The 18,276-nt window shown below is 32.5% G+C and overlaps 1 non-coding gene across 1 annotated transcript; it reads right to left on the reverse strand.

The window, feature by feature from the left end:
- Nucleotides 1–813: 813 nt before the first annotated feature.
- LOC131171566 (small nucleolar RNA R71) lies at nt 814–920 on the reverse strand. Its single transcript, XR_009142226.1, has one exon. It is a non-coding gene; the product is annotated as a small nucleolar RNA R71 (small nucleolar RNA).
- Between the last annotated feature and the right edge of the window lie 17,356 nt (nt 921–18,276).

Here is an 18,276-nt window from a genome sequence, read left to right on the forward strand (position 1 = left end):
GACTGAAAGTTTATTGGATTTCGTATTTTTAGTGTTAGGATATTCTGTTATTACCTCTGTTTGTGAAGTGTTACTATTTTCAGGTTTGCGACGGAAATTACGATATTACTATTCATTGGCAGAATTTTGGTTGAATTAGGAGGGTGTTCCATACTTGTTTTGAAGGAAATGACGTTCTGAAAAAAAACTATTGGCCCCACCCTCTTGAGGCCAAATTTCACCGTTTTCTAGGGTTTTGAGGCATTTTTCTGTCTTTTAGTTTGATTCTTTTTGTTTATGACAAGAACTTCTCGATCTGGTGAGTTGCTCTTTGATCCAGAAGTAGAGAAAATAGCTAAACAGTTGAGAAAATTAGCTAAGCAGGATAACCTTATTCAAGCTCCGAGTACATCTGAAGGAGTCCATTCTCCAAGGGAATTAGGTGTGGATTTAGATTCTGAAAATAAAACCATGGCTACTAGGACTTTGAAAGAGTTGGCTACCCCTGATCTAAACCAACAGCCTTTGTGTATTTAATTCCCTGCTTTAGATGTTGCTTTTGAGTTAAAGTCTGGACTAATCCATTTGTTGCCTAAGTTTCATGGTCTTTTAGGTAAGGATCCACATAACCATTTAAAGGAATTTCATGTTAAGTGTTCCAGCATGAAACCTCAAGGAGTTTCAAAGGAGCAGATTAAGCTTCGAGCTTTCCCTTTCTCACTGGAAGGCACAACTAAGGATTGGCTATATTACCTTCCTTCTGGATCTATCAACTCATGGAATGAGATGAAGTGGATGTTTTTGGAGAAGTATTTTCCTGCTTCCTGTACTGCTAACATAAGAAAAGAAATTTATGGCATCCGGTAGTACAATGGAGAGAGTTTGTATAAGTATTGGGAGTGATTTAAGAAATTGTGTGCAAGTTGTCCCCATCATCAAATAAGTGAGCAGCTTTTGATTCAGTATTTCTATGAGCGACTTCTACCAATGGACAGCAGTATGATAGATGCTGTTAGTGGAGGAGCTTTGGTTGACAAGACACCATAAGATGCAAGGAGGCTGATTACTAACATGGCAGCAAACTCTCAGCAGTTTGGAATGAGAATAGATCACACACCTAAGAAGGTTAATGAGGTAAGTACATCTAACCTTGAGAAACAGATTTCTGATTTAACTTCTTGGGTGAGGCAATTGGCTGTAGGGAACATGCAAATAGTTAAAGTATGTGGAATTTGTTCGGGTTCGGGTTATGCCACTGACATGTGTCCTACATTACAAGAGGATGAATCACTGCAATAAGCTAATGTAGTAGGAAATTTTGGATAACCACAATGCAGGTATGACCCCTTTTCTAATTCTTATAATTTGGGTATGATCCCTTTTCTAATTCTTATAATTTGGGATGGCGAGATCATCCCAATTTGAGTTATGAGAAACAACCAGTACAAAACTGATATCAGTAGCAGAGACCACAAGTGAATCAACCACCTCCTCCTCCCTTAAATCAAGGTATGTCACTCGATGAAATTGTTAAGGCTTTGGCTAGCAATACACAAAAGTTTCAATAGAAGACCAGAAATAGCATTCAGAACATAGAAAAGCAGATTGGTCTGTTAGCTTCATCTGTTAGTAAGCTTGAAGCTCAAGGTTTTGGAAAGCTTCCATCACAAACAGTTATGAATCCCAGAGAAAATGCAAGTGCTATAGTGTTGCGGAGTGGGAAAGAAGTTAATAATCAGATTCTGCATGAGTCAATGAAAAAGAAGAAGCAAGGAGCAAAAGAGTCTGAAGTTCCTGAAGTTGAGGTAATTATTAAACTTGAACTGAATAAGGCTAATAATTATGTTCTTCCTCCATTCTCTAGCAGGTTGGCCAAGACTAAGAGAGAAGAACAAGAGAAAGAGATTTTAGAGACTTTCAGAAAGGTGTAGGTTAATATACCTTTACTTGATGCGATCAAACAAGTCCCAGGTACATTAAATTCCTTAAGGAATTATGCACTACAAAGCACAAGTTGAGGAATAATGGAAAGATCAGTGTCGAGGAAAATGTGTTAGCATTAATTCAGCGAAAATTACCCCCTAAGTGTAAGGATCCAGGCTCATTTTCTATTCCCTGTAAAATAGGTGATTCTAGATTTGAACGTGCAATAGCAGATTTAGGAGCATCTATTAATGTTATGTCATATTCAGTTATTCAATCTTTAAATTTAGGTCCGTTGAAAGAAACCAGTGTCATTATTCAGTTAGCTAACTGTTCTGATGCTTACCATTGGGAGTAGTTGAGGATGTTTTGGTGCAAGTTGGAGAGTTGATTTTTCCTACAGATTTATACATTTTGGATATGGAGGATGGTGCTCTCACATCAAACTCAGCTTTGATTTTGTTCGGAAGACCTTTCCTAAAAACTGCCAAGACAAAAATTGATGTGGATGATGGTACCTTAACTATGGAGTTTGATGGAGAGATTGTCAAATTTAATATCTTTGATGCCATGAAGTATCCTGCTAATGATCATTCTATTTTTTCTATTGATGTTGTTGATACATTTATGCAGGATGTTTTTAAGTTAAGCATAGAGGATGAGTTAAAAATGGTGATTAGTCAAGGAATTTAGGAAGTTAATATCAATCAGCCATTAAGTGTAGAGGTTCAAGACACAGTAATAGCATTGCAGTCATTACATTTTATTCCAAAAAGGTATGGAGTATCAAAGATTGACTTACCTGTATCTCACACAAAATCATTACCTTCTGTTGTGCAAGCACCAGTTCTTGGATTCAAGCCTTTACCTAAGCATTTGAAGTATGTTTACTTAGGAGACAATGAGACACTTCCAGTTATCATCTCAAGTAATTTAACAAAGATTCAAGAAGAAAGATTGACTAGAGTTCTGAGAGTGCACAAGGAAGCAATTGGATAGACAATAGCTGAAATCAAAGGTATAAGTCCTCAGTGTGAATGCACAGAATTTTACTGGAGGATGATGCTAAACCAAGTAGAGAAGCTCAAAGGAGGTTAAACCCACAAATGATGAAGGTTGTGAAGAAGGAAATTTTTAAGCTACTAGATGCAGGGTTTGTTTACCCAATTTCAGATAGTAAATGGGTGAGTCCAATCTAAGTAGTGCTAAAAAAATTAGGAGTCACTGTGGTAGCAAATCAAGATAATGAGCTTGTTCCAACAAGGATTCAGAGTGGATGGCGAATGTGTATAGACTACTGCAAGCTAAATTTGACAACAAGGAAGGATCACTTCCCATTGCCATTCATTGATCAGATGTTTGAGCGGTTAGCAAGTAACTCTTATTTCTGCTTTCTTTATGGTTTTTCTAGATATAATCAAATTGTGATTGCACCAGAGGATTAAGAGAAGACTACCTTCACTTGTCCTTTTAGAACTTTTACTTTTAGAAGGATGCCTTTCGGGCTTTGTAATGCACCTGCCACGTTTCAGAGATGTATGATTAGCATATTTTTAGATTACATTGATAATTGCATTGAGGTGTTCATGGATGATTTTACTGTGTATGGTGATTCATTTGATGCATGTTTACATAATTTGACTTCTGTTCTTGAGCGATGCATTGAGAAAAATCTTATTTTGAATTACGAGAAGTGTCATTTTATGGTAGAGCAGGGAATTGTTTTGGGTCATGTTGTCTCTAATAGGGGTATTGAGGTGGATAAGTCTAAAATTGATTTAATTGTGAACTTACCCTACCCCACAACTGTGAGGGAAGTATGCTCTTTTCTTGGTCATGCAGGTTTCTATCGCAAGTTCATTAAGGATTTCTCTAAGATAGCATTGCCTTTGTCTAGACTCTTACAAAAAGATGTTTCTTTTGAGTTTAGTGAAGAGTGCAAGGAGGCTTTTGACAAGTTGAAGTCTGCATTGACATCACCCCCTATTATTCAGGCTCCTAATTGGACTATGCCATTTGAAATTATGTGTGATGTGAGTAACTATGCATTGGGAGCATTTTTAGGGCAGCGTGTTGGGAAGCTCTTTCATGTGATTTATTATGCATCCAGAACACTCAATTCAGCTCAGCGCAATTATTCTACTACTGAAAAAGAGTTTTTGGCTACAGTTTTTGCTTTAGATAAATTTCGGTCATATTTGCTTGGCTCTCAAGTAATTATCTTTTCTGATCATGCAGCATTGAAGTATCTCTTGGCAAAGAAGGAAGCAAAACCAAGGTTGATTAGATGGATCCTTCTTCTGCAAGAATTTGATCTTCAAATCAAAGATAAGAAAGGAGCTAAGAACCTGGTAGCAGATCATTTGAGCATGTTAGCGACACAAGGAGATCCAGTTCCTTTGCGAGAATTTTTTCTTGATGAGCAGTTGTTTAAATTGCAAGGTATGATCCCTTGGTATGCTGATTTAGTAAATTATTTGGTTACTATGCCTTCTGATTTGAGTAGAGCTAGAAAAGAAAAATTGAAAAGTGAGGCTAAGTATTATGTGTGGGATGATCCTTACTTGTGAAAATTTTGTTCAGATCAAATTATTAGGCGATGTGTTCCTGATAATGAGATTCAGTCTATTCTTACTTTTTGTCATGCCTATGCATGTAGAGGTCATTTTGGACCTAAGAGAATAGGTAAGAAAATATTATACTGTGGTTTTTACTGGCCCACTATATTTCGTGATTCTTATTTGTTTTGTAAGAATTGTGAACAATGTCAAAGAACAGGAAGTTTAACCCGTAGGAACGAAATGATTGAGACCTTATTTGTGAGATTTTTTATGTGTGGGGTATTGACTTTATGGGTCCATTTCCTTCGTCTTTTGGTTTTGTTTATATATTGCTTGCTGTTGATTATGTTTCGAAATGGGCTGAAGCAAAGGCCACCAGAACTGATGATTCTAAAGTTGTTGTAGGTTTTATCAAGTCTAATATTTTCAGCAGGTTTGGAATCCCCAGAGCTTTGATTAGTGACTAGGGCTTTCATTTTTGTAATAGAGCTATTGAGCCATTATTAAGAAGCTATGGTGTTTTCCATAAAATATCTACAGCTTATCACCCTCAAACAAATGGGCAAGCAGAGGTGTCTAACAGAGAGATCAAGTCTATTTTGGAAAAAACAGTGAAGCCAAATGGAAAGGATTGGAGTCTTAGACTTGATGATGTTTTGTGGGCTTACAAAACTGCTTATAAGACACCCATAGGCATGTCCCCTTATAGGTTGGTTTTTGGTAAGTTGTGTTACCTTCCTATTGAGTTAGAACATAAGGCTTATTGGGCTGTTAGACATTGTAATTTGGATTTGGATACTGCTAGTGTGGAAAAAAAATTACAATTGCATGAATTAGAGGAAATTCGACTTGAGGCTTATGAGAATTCTAGGATCTATAAAGAAAAGACCAAGGCATTTCATGACAAACTAATTCTAAGGAAGCAGTTTGTGATTGGGCAAAAAGTTTTGTTCTATAATTCCAAATTGAAGCTGATGCCTGGTAGGTTGCATTCTCATTGGATTAGACCCTTTATTGTTACTAATGTGTTTCCTTATGGTACAGTTAAAATTCAAAGTTTAGGAACTAACAAGGTGTTCAAGGTCAACGGTCATAGACTCAAGCCATTTTATGAGGGGTTTCAGGAGCATTCATTGGAGGAGCTCAAATTGAGTAACCCAATTTATTTGGATTAAGGAGCTTTGCCATGTCGAGCTAACGACGTTAAACAAAGGTGCTACTTGGGAGGCAACCCATGGGTGGCTAGTTAGCCACAATCAGATTTGTTTTCTTTCCCTTATTTTATTTTATTTTCTAGGATGATTTTGTTTTCTTTTGTATTTGGGCTTTACATTGGGGACAATGTAAGTTTTAAGTGTGGGGGAAAGGTTTTCATATTTTTAATGGTTTACAGAGTTCTTATGCTATGAAAAAAAAATTGATGAAGTTTGAGAGATGCATAACATGATTGAATCAATAAACTTGCATATTCAGGCTTGTAATTAACTTGAGTTTTGATTTTGATTAGTTGGTAAGCTAAAATTGGTGGACGATGAAATATTTCTTGTGTGAGCTTTTGAGCCTTGATTTAAATTGACTTCTTATATGTCAATCTTTATTTTTGGTGAGTGATATTCATTCATGATTTATTACTCTAGAACTTGCTTTTAATCCAATTGAGGTCACATGATTACATGCACATGTAAAAATGATAAAGGCAAATTAGGATTTAACCATTTTTACCTTAAAAAGCCAACCTTATGTATTGACTTTAGTGAGCCCCTTTGAGCTTAAATTATACCATTTCTTTGTTAAAACTTGGAATATGAGCCTAAACCTTATTCTTTTTATCTTCTTTATTACCTGAGAACTAATAGAGTATTTGAAAGGCAATAAATTGGGTTTTGACAATATTGTATGGGGTGTAGTATGTGAGTTATTGTTGGTGCATGTTTGAATATATATATATTCAAACATGCACCAATATATATATATATATAAAGAGAAAACAAAAAGTTGAAAAGAAATAATTGGCGTGGTTGCTAATGCTACATGGTAAAAAATATATATATATATTTTGAGATTTTCGAACTTTATTGACATATATATGAAGGGAAAGAATAGAAGAAATAAAGATTGTTCCAATGTTCTATTAGTTCTTTCTTTAGCTTCATTTATCCTTACATCCATACCTTTACCTTAGCCCCATTACAACCATATTTAAAGACCTTTTGATTTATGTTATGCTTGTGAAATAAGTGACAGAGACTAGATGAATAAGCAAGCCTATGGTAGTTTCATTTCATGAATTGAATTTGAGTGCATGTTTTAAACCCTCCTAAATACTTGAGTTATTTGAGTGCCATGTGAGTGTCTACCATTTTTAGTGAGCTACTTATTGAAAGATAAATTTTTGTTAATTTCAGCTTGAGTTTGTTAAGATACTTTCAGTTCATGATATGTTATGCTTCTTGATTTCTTATCATTTGTTTTATAGTGTACAAATTTTGTGTTTTCATTAGAATTTTTAGGTATGTTTTTAGATTTTTTTTTTTCTAGATTGGTTTAGCTTGGTGTTGCCCGAGGATGTGCAAAATCTAAGTGTGGGAGAATTTTGATAAGTGCATAATTAATATTTTTACTCCAATCACATTTTGTGTTTCTAGTGTATTTTTATGCCTAATTTAGTTGATTAAAGTATAATTATCAATTAGGTATATTTCTAGAGAGTTTTTGGAATAATTGTGTTAAATTGAGAAATTTTCAGCATTTTCATTAATTTGATCGTTGCTGTATTTTTCAAGTGTTTTTGAAGTTATGGGTCTCTAAATCCAATGTTGTTTAATTCATTCAAAAGCTAAGTCAGAGCACTACAAATGACAAAGAGGAACCAAAGCCCAGATCAGTCTCTAAGATTGTCAAAATTAGCTATGAATCTAATACAAAAGTCTAGACCTAACTTATCACGATTAGTTTTGGTATTTATTTTATATCTGGAGCTCCAGATGTCCAAATAAAGCAAACTCAGGCCCAATTGAACCTTAAGAACCACCTCTACAATTTCTATGAAGGGCTGAAGACAAGATTACTTTGTTTTAATGGTTAATTTTTTGGGTTGGATCATCTGTTAGAACCAGTTTTAGTTTTTAGCCCATAACTTGGGCTATAGACCTCCGATTTGGGCAAATAAAGATTCGTTAGAAAGTTGAGAAGTAGGGCTACAACTATCCTGAAGAGGTCAGAGACAGAATTAGAGGGAAAGTGGCTAAAAATTGGCCATAAAAGCAGAACAGAGAATCTGTCTTTTTTATTTTTAAAAATTTTCAAAGTTTGGTTCTTATCTTTGGATTATGTTTTTTAGTATAAACATCATCTTTGGAAGCAGCTGGGTAGACACCTTCATTCTTCATTCACGTTCACAATTTTAGATTTCTTCATTATTTTACTTTATTTTTCTGTAAGCCATGAACATGAGTGGCTAAGTTTCTAAATTCAGTTCAAGGGATTCTAGTTCTTATGCATGATTTGTGAGACCAAGTTCTTAATTTAAGTCATGCCTTTTTAGATATCTATTGAATGATTTACTAAAAATGCCTATTAGTTAATTATTTGATGTGATTAATTGCTAGTTCATCTTCATAACCCTTAATTGTTATGTAAGATTGAGTGTTAGTAGCCATTAGGTATTATTGATTATGATCCAAGTTTTTTATAATAACCTAAAGAAACAATAGGAGGAATTAAATGATTTATGCTTTTATTAATTTTTGTTCAAGCTTAACTACTTCCTATTCTTAAAACAGTTATTAAATTGATGAGGATTATTTAATACCAATTCAGTTAATAATTAAAGTCAACAAAAGTGTTGGGCTTGAATTGACGAGTGTAGGGAAGTTAGGGGTTTTACCTCACTGTTTGGTAAATCTATGTTAAGTATTCAATAAGAGATAATTATATTTCTTTTGTCTATGATCGAGTTATGCATTGGAATGTGAATTGCCTTGGACTGAAGTTTGTTTAAATTGAGAGTTTTACACCTAAATTTAGTTCTTTAATTTCTAAACTTGATTTCTTCTGATTTAGTATTATAACCCCCTTTTCTTGTTACACACGTGCACGAAATTTAGTAACTCATTCTCTAGGGTTCGACTTGGATTACCACTTATTACATTCAGAAAACAAAAGAGCATTTCATTATTGGTAATTTCAATTAATTTTTGGTGGAATCAACAACCATCAACTATCAGCGCCTAACTCAACCTTGGAATAAAGACCAACCAACTTGAAAATATTCATAGCACACAAAGCTCTAGAAATTCCCTAGATCAGCTTGCTTAAAAAACCCATTACAATAACACATGAAGAGGTAGAAGAAAGCCACCCATTAGTCATAATCTTGAGCTGAGATTTACTTTCTTAATACACTTGCTTGTAACATAGGTCATAATTTGAAAACTATATATTTGAAGCTTTTAATAAAATACGTTGGGTAGTTGGTCATTCCATTTACTGGCATACTTGGGTGATATCTTGAAATATTTCTACTAGCAAGCAACTCATGCATATCAATTATACTTATAGTTAGGACATATTTAGTTAACATTTTATAACATTAAAGGACTAGTGGAGGCAAGATAATTTCAATTTAGAGCTATTTTATCCTTAACTTGGTATTCTTGTTGTTACCCTTACACACTGTGAGTTGAGTCAAGTAAGCTAATTAAAGCTTAGTGCGGAAAAACAATAATGTAATATTATATCAAATATTTCCTACTTACATGTTCTTACTAATAGCATATGGTGCTATAAGTCTCACATATTACAAGTAATTAATAGCAAAACTTGACCATAATCTTTGGACCGGTAAAATAGAATTAAAAAATAATTTATTTAATTATTCATATTCACTCATAATTGGAAATATTTTATATTTATGCATAGTTAAAATATGTTGTGTAAAATTATTTTCATTCCAAACTATTAAACTTGAAAATAAATAATAATAAATTTACAAAGTTATTTTATTCACTGATATAATAATTGGAAAAAGTTAATAGAACATATTTTAGAATAAATAAAATTGAACACTCTTTGTAACGACCTAAATCCGAATTGTTACAGGCGCTAGAGCACTGGGAGGCATGAGGACATTAGAACCCACAGTAAGTTTGACTTATACTTTTTCTATAACTCTTTTATTATATATCTTCATAAATATTTGGGTGAAACCCATTAGCATACTATTTACAAAACATTTCTTTACTTACTATTTTAAAATTTAATAAAAGATTCCACTTTCATTTCATTAAACTTATTTCCTAGAATCTAGGCAAGGTTTTCTATTTCATTCATTCATATTCTTTCTTTTAAAGTTTGAATTTGTCTAAGAGGATTTTACTATTCTCTTATACCCTCATTGGCTACTTTAAAAACTGTATACTTTCTAATAAAATAATAAATTTCTTTAATACATTTTTATACAAAATATACGGTAGCAAGCATGGTGCCGAAATATCCAAAGTTATAAATATCTCAAAATATCTCCATAAAATGGTACAAAATACACAAATTTGGCTACATCAAAGCTTGGAACTTATTTATCTAAAATTTGCTAAAAGCTATCCTTATTCACGTCTTTGAAGGGGATAAATAGAAAAAGGGAGTGAGTATATAATTCCAATGAATAGAGAATTGTATTTGGAAGGAAATATATTTATATAATATATTTCAAGCACATGAATGGTTTCATAGCATAAACAATTTACAACAAGTATAGTTGTTAAAATCGCTAGTTGACTCGTATGATTTAACAATTTTACAAGTTAGAATCACTAAAATAAGTAAAAAAAAAAATATATGTAAAATCAAAATCATGGTAAATCGCGAATTTAAATAGCAAAATTGGATTAAAAAAACAAAACAATTTTACGAGTTTATGATTCTACGATTTTACGATTTTATATATTTAAAATTTACAATTTAAAATATTTTTTTTAATTTATCAAAATCATTGTCATTTGTTTATTTTAACATAATTTCTAGATTTTTTAAGTTTTCTAATATAATAATAAGTTAATAAATATTATTTTTGCTACTATAATTACCATGTATATATTGTAATTTTTTACATTATTTTTGAACAATTTTTGTTATATTTCAATTATGATAAATATAATCTAATTCCTATATATTATTCTTCAAATATTTCTATTATTTATATTTACATCTTTTTAAAGTTGAAAACTTGGAATTATACTTTCAAATTTTATGTTTATATATGTATATGTGTGTGTATAATTTTAATCATTATCGAACTGATAACTTCATGAAAAAAATATTTCATTTAAAATTAAAATAATTTGAATATAAAACTTAATAATGTGTTAGAAAGCTTTATTACAACTTCTTATGTCCATATGTATATGAAAGTTTATTTATGTATTTATATAAATATGATTATATATTTTTTGAAAGGTATTTTATGTAAGTTGTAAAATATTACGATTTTACAGCTCTTTCACTGATTTTTAGCTAAAAAGATGAGTTTAAAAACTTTCACAGCATGGTAGCTATTTCACCAAAGGTTTTCCATTCTCCTAGCTTTCATATCGTATCATATGTTCAATATGCTTAGCCCATTATAGGAGCTCCTCAAGACTTCTTGTTAGCATATAGTATCAAACAATGTGATTAAAGACACATAATTACTTTACCTAGTTATCCTGGATGCCAAAGACACAAAATTATCTTACCTAGACATCCCTTTTGTTTCATTCATATGTGAGCTCATAAATACATGCATGCTATTTCCTTTACTTTTTTTTTTCTTTTTTTATCTTTTCCATTGAAAACCATTGGGTCATTCATAGCTACCAGCACAACACAATAAGATATGATGCAACATCTTTGTGAGTTAAATACTATACAATTTACATATGCAAATCCTAATACAATATATCTAAATAAAATAGCTAAATGATGCATGAATGCACATATAAGATAAAATATCATTTTAGAAAGCATTTTGTAATTTTGACTCACCTGAACAATGGTCCTTTTAAATTTGACACTTACTTCTAATTAGTCGGTTCCCTTTTGACTATACCCCTCATAATGCTATCCCCAAGTCTATACAGAGAAGTATGCAGAATATATTTAGTTAACTATTTTATTAGAATTATAATATATTATAAATTTGGGAGGTAAACAACTTTCGGCAGTTGATCATGGGAATCTTTGGCTCCCGAAGTTGCATGAATTAGTTGCATATTATTTGGTTACCATTTATGTATTTCAATTGCTTGATGTTTTTGGCTTTAAAACTTGCATTTTCTAGAAAAGCTCATTTTAGATTTATTCTTTTGTTTTAGCCATTCAATCATCATATGACTCATTTTTAAGGTAATTATCATTTCTTCATTTAAGTAAGCTTTGACATTAGTACTATTCATTTCCCATTAATTAATTATTTTATTCACTCCTAATATAATTAATCCATCTAAACCCTAATATCGAATACTATTGAGAACACTTGCTTGTTCATGCTCATTGGATTTCCTGTTCTGTGTTATGTCTCTTCATTATGATTTCTCCTTCATGGTTCTCTTTAGCATTCTTAGGACTAGGGTGTGTTTAGGTTTCTCTTATTTACAAGGTTTGTAAAAGGAAAAGAGAAAAGTATATGGAAGAAGGACAAGGAAAGGAAGAGAAAAGAGAGGTAGAGAGTAGGTAGGTTCTATAGTGTAAAGAAAATGGATTTTAGAATTATCTAAGGTTTTCTCCCCTCTTTATATTTCTATCTCTCTACGTTCAACAATAAAAGTTAAGTTGTTCAGCATCCAAAGGCACATCATCACTAAATACTCTAGAATCCCTAACTTAATGTTATTCTAGGTAGTGTTTTAGTTACTCTCTTTATCTTAGCATTTGTTTAACTGGGTTCATAGTCAGCCAATCTTGAGAGAACATTTTGTTCTCTCATAGCATATTTTGACACACACCAGGGAAGGGCATTACAATCTCCCCCCTTTAAAAACATTCATCCCTTAATGTTCAAATAATTAAAAACTATAAGAAAGTACCATTGATTACCTTTTTTTTCTCAAGTTTTATAGTGTTAACTTTTTAATGATGATTACCCAATCACAGTGCTAGGCATTCTAAAATATCTACCCCTTCTTTTCCTATAAATGTTTTACCAATAATCTAGAAACTATGAGGGGTAGGTGTTAATAAGAGACACTGCCAAAGTATAGGAGCATTAACACTTAAGTATGACTTAACAATTTCCTCATCTCCCCCATTTGGGGTTTGCAAATCACCCAACATAAAAAAAAAATTGCTCTCATCCATTCACTATAACACACACACAAGCGCACGCGCGAGCGCACACAAACACACACACACACACACACACACACACACATATATATCATCATCATCATCATCATCATCCATAAAACAAGATAAATTAAATATTTATCTACCATGAGCCCACAAGTATGGATTTCCTGTTGGATTATTTATTTATATCTGGATGTGGATTAACATTAATCAATTGTTAGGCTCATTGACAGATTAAATAATGATATCAAATAATAAGTTTAGTAATTGGCAATATCTAAATGGATTGGGTCATGTGATTGGGCAAGCCTGTAATGGGTCAGGCTGTCCATAAGCCCACTAAGGAAGAGGCCCCAACTCTCAGTCCTATATATATATATATATATATATATATATATATATATATATATATATATATATATATTCTGATAACCAGATCCAACATCAGATAGAATTCATATAGAATTTGAAGGCTGTGGATATTAAGAGTTGTGAACCTATCATTTCGCTTCCGTTTTTTATTGTTCATAGAAAATCATGGATACAAGCGTATTTTTAGGTACACATATTCTCTAATCATGTAATCTATAACGATTTAATTTATTTCTAACAATTGGTATCAGAGCCTTGGTTAGGGATTATATATATATATATATATATATATATATATATATATATATATATATATATATATATATATATATATATCCCCTACCCAATCACTCTTGCCGAAAACAATTTCTTTGCCTGCCGAAATCAATTTCATGGGTATATATACATATATATTGAATTTCAAAATCCACATGGCTGTATGTTAGTTTTCGAAATAGTACATAATATATTCATATAGTGATTATCATTGCATTTCGTAGCCCATATGAAACCTACAAACTATCACCTATAATTAATTTAACAAAAGTCAAGAGTATAAAATATTTATAATTCTGTTTAGTTATGTGTTTATTAATTTTGGTAATATTATATGTTCATTAATAGTTGTTGGTTTTGTTAAACTAATTATATTCAGGCATATTGAGAATATATTCATGAGCAGTAACATTATTACTATGCTTATAATATAGTGTCCATGGAAATTCTGATTATGGTAAACACTTTTATAATTATGAGCTCACCTATCGTGAGACTAGTCATAAAATTGTTTTGTTAATTTGTTTAAAAATTTGTTCCATGGATTTTAAGAGTTATTTGGATTATATTGATAGTGGATATATCCATCGGTATAACACTATTAATATAATAAGTTATTATTAGTTGTAATGTTATTTGTTAATTGTCTTTAATATTTTTTTAATACCCTATGTTAAAGATGTTAGTATATATATATATATCTATATATTTGATGAGTTCAATGAGTTTTCTTGATTTTATTGTTATCCAGGACTCTTCGGCGAGATTATAATAAATAACAGTTTTGTTCATAATTGCTTACTTAGCTGGATCTTAAAGGAAACTTTAGTTTTGTGATTATGTTATATACATAATTCATGTTTCCTCTATTATTTTAATTTTCAGCTGTTGTTTTTATGCAATTATCTACTGTGAAAACTCTGAATGGCTCTAATTTTGATGACTGGAAAGAGTCTCTGAGCATGTACCTAGCAATAGCCCAACTGGATTTAGCCTTAAAGGTTGATGGACCTGCTGAACTTACTAATGAATCCACTATTGCTGAAAAGACTTATCATGAGAAGTGGCAAAATTCTAATAGGGTTTGCTTAATGGTGATGAAGTATGCTATAGATAAGTCCATAAGATAAGGTATTCCTGATAAGGAGACTGCTAAGAAATTTCTACAGGCTATTGCTGAAAAGTTTAAAAAGTTTGATAAGGCTCAAAAGAGTCATTAACTTTCTTTGCTGGAGCACACCCAATATGATGGTGTTAGTGGTGTACGGGAACACATCATGACACTTATAATTTATTTCAACAAGCTCAAGTCTTTTTATCTTAATTTGGGAGAAAGTTTTTGTAACACCCCTAAGTTCGGTAGTGCGTTCTGCTGTACCGGTGACCAGTGTTGTCCGGACAGCTAGGATGCCTAGAACTACACTTCAATGTGAGTGAGGAGACATAAAATAATGAAATACAAGAAGAGAAAATACAAGAAAAACAAAGGAAAAATAATAGCAAGGAAGAGTAACCAAGTTAAGCGAGCCGGGAACCCTAGCGATGGGTGACCGCACCGGGAAGTCACGGCGTGGACCGTTGACTAGCCCTGGACTGCGGGGAACCCTAGAAAACATTTTTAGGACTTAAATAGACCCTTATTGAAGAATAAATATCATTAGAAAGATCAAAGAAAAATTAAATAATTAGTACAAAGAAAAGTGAGAAATCGAAAAACAGACAAAACCCGGTGTTACCGAAAAATCGGGAATGCAACCCAAACAGGGGCATTATGGTCATTTGACATCCTGAAGTGTCTTTTGACCTAAATGTCCATTAAAAATAAATGATATTACACTTAGAAAATAAAATGAAAAATTAATTTGGTGGTACCTAAAGTAAATAGTGAGAATTAAGGGTTAAATGTGGAATAAGTGGGAATTTAACATATTATATGATTTAAAATTGTGAGTGGGTCACTAAGGGAATAAAATAAAACAAAGAGGGGCAGCTGTAATTCCACTAAACCAGCAGAAAATTCATCTTCCTCAAGGTTCTCTCAACATGCCGAAATGAAGAGGTGAAGAATCCACCATTAACGTTTTCATCAAGCTCTCATAACTCCCCTCATTTCAACTCCAATCCCTTAAGTAGCTTCATGAAAGTTTGCCTACACATCATAAGGAAGAGTTTGATACCAAATTTGAGAAGTTTAATCAAGGTTTGGCAAGTTCCAACCATAAGGTAAGTTAGCATTTTTAAAGATTTCTTTGATAAACTTGTATACATGTTATGGGTGTTGGTTTTGTGAAGGAAAATTTTTAAGTTTGAAGAGTATTGAGATATCCATTTTTGGACAGCCATGTAACCATGTATTGATGAAGTATTTGTACATATATTTGATGAGAATTATGTTGGTTATGATGATTTAATAACCTAGTGAATTACTTCATTTGTATAAGGTGATTTTTTTTGCACTTGAATGAAAATTGATGATTGTAGGACACTTTTGTATTGAAGAAGATTTTCGGCAGCTTGGGGACACTTGAATAAATGTAGGTATTCATGGAAGTGTTGGCAGAATATTAACATAGAAAGATTGATGGATATGTATATGAACTTGTTGTGTAAAGAGTATGTAAAAACTAGTAATGTTATGTGTATGTGTAATTGTGTTTGGACTTTGGGAATTAGAGTTATATTTGGTGTATTGAAGATAATTGTAATCTGCCCAAAGTGATGATAATGTAAAGTGGGATGTGGTTTTGGTAAAGAACCAAAACAGAAATGGTAGGAAAGTAAACATATTGCAAGGTAAATGTGTCATGGATGTGTGTTTAAGCAAGGTAACTAAGGGCAGTGTACATTTTAGCCAATAAGTTTAAATGTGTAACCTCAATTGGTATGAGACCAATTGGAGGTGAAACTAGGCACAAAATGTGCCAACTTTCATTGAGAAAACATACCAAAATTCTGCTTGCAAGGTGACCTAAGAAAATGACCAATTCGGATTAGGTGCAATTAGGACCTGAAAAATGACCAATTGGGCAGCAGTGAGTGTTTAGGCCATAACTCACTCAAAACAGGTCCAATTGACCTGAAATTTTAACCATGAATAGTTAAGACCCATACCTACAAGTCTTATGAAGACACCAAAGCCCAGAAATGACCATAAGCAAGTCAAACAACTTGCACAAGTTCGGGTCCAAAAACTGGCCGAACCAGAGTTGACCAAATTGACCTAAAATTGACCTAAATTGGTGCCATTTGACCAGCAGTAGTATAATGATCATAACTTGGTCTACTTAACTCGGATTGACCTAAAATTTTGCACCGCGGTCCATAAGACCTAGATCTACAAGTTTGTAGTTTTGACCGAAACCCGAAAACCGAGGGAACTAGGCCATCCGGCTAGGTCAAACAGTATCCCGGAATCCAGCAATGAAATGCAAGAAAATGCACTAAACCAGGAAATGAGTTTGGTAACACGTACCAACCCTAAAGCCCTATCGAATATGACATATTAATGACACTAAGACCTAATTTACCTAAAACGCATCGAGGGTCGGTATATTAGGTGATTAAGCAAATAAAGGTATTCAGTGAATAATAGCCTTCAATGAATTAGCTATCGAACATTATCGTTAGAGACAATTTAATTTAGTACTGAAACACTTCAAATTGTGTTTCTCAGTTACTAAAGACTCAGGGAAAGGGAAGGAAACACTGAGTCCAGACCAGGGAGACAGTCATCAGAGGTTTGTGCATAACAACTATTTCTTTTGAATTTTTCAATTGAAATGAATTATGACTATTTGTACATTATTGTTTTAAATTGTGGAAATGTGTTTGAATGGATATTTATTGCTTGAAAAGCATTGTAAATGGCTTGAAACTGTGAAAAATTGTTTGAATGATATTGATGGATATTTATTGATTGAAAAGCACTGTAAATGGTTTGAAACTACAGCTTTCATGTGTATTGATTGTATTCCTCGCTAGCTTATCTAGTGGGACGAATTGAATTCTCTCTCTGGCTGAAGTGTTGAGGTGTGTGCCTGTTGAGGACGAATTGGATGAGTACTCATATTTTTGCTAGCTAGCTATGTTATTCCTCATTAGTCATCGACTTTTGGGACGAATTGAATACCTCATTAGCCATCGGCTTTTGGGACGAATTGAACTATGGATCATGATTAAGCTGTGTGTGATTTATTGATGTGTATTGTGAGATTGTGAAATGGATTTAAACTCTCATTGACATATACTGTCTTTTGAATTCAAACATGATCTGACTTATGGAAATCTATTGTGATATTGAGAAATGGAGTTTAAATTCTTGTTGACATTTATTGTTTTGAATTTAACTATGGTTTTAAGTATCCACTATTGATATGATTTATGAATTGTGATTTGAAATTGTATTTGGTTAATGTTGTGCACCACTGAGACAACGTCTCGTGATAGCTTTATTCTTTATCGCAGTAGAGAGAGACGCAGACTAGGCTGCTAGTACATCCAGCGAGGGATCACCTGGTATAATGAGTATACCAATATTTTGCATTTTGTACTGTAATGTATGACACTGTATGTATATTTTGTTTTGATTTTGAGTAGTTGTAAATTCAAATTGTGCCTTGAAGTTGTAAATTAATTATGAGTTATTTGACTTGTAAAAATTGTATTATATTTCCTTATCTCAGACTTTGAAAAATTTCTATGGAATTGAGTTGATAAATTGTTGTGTTGAGAAATGTATTGGGGTTGAGATTTGGAAAATTATTGAAGTGCCTTTTTACAGGTTTCCTGAAGAACTGTTTTGTCCAAAATACAGATGGCACTCTGCCAAAATTTTTACAGAAAT

Source organism: Hevea brasiliensis, chromosome 12 (assembly GCF_030052815.1).
Source record: "Hevea brasiliensis isolate MT/VB/25A 57/8 chromosome 12, ASM3005281v1, whole genome shotgun sequence".
NCBI classification, from domain to species: domain Eukaryota; kingdom Viridiplantae; phylum Streptophyta; class Magnoliopsida; order Malpighiales; family Euphorbiaceae; genus Hevea; species Hevea brasiliensis.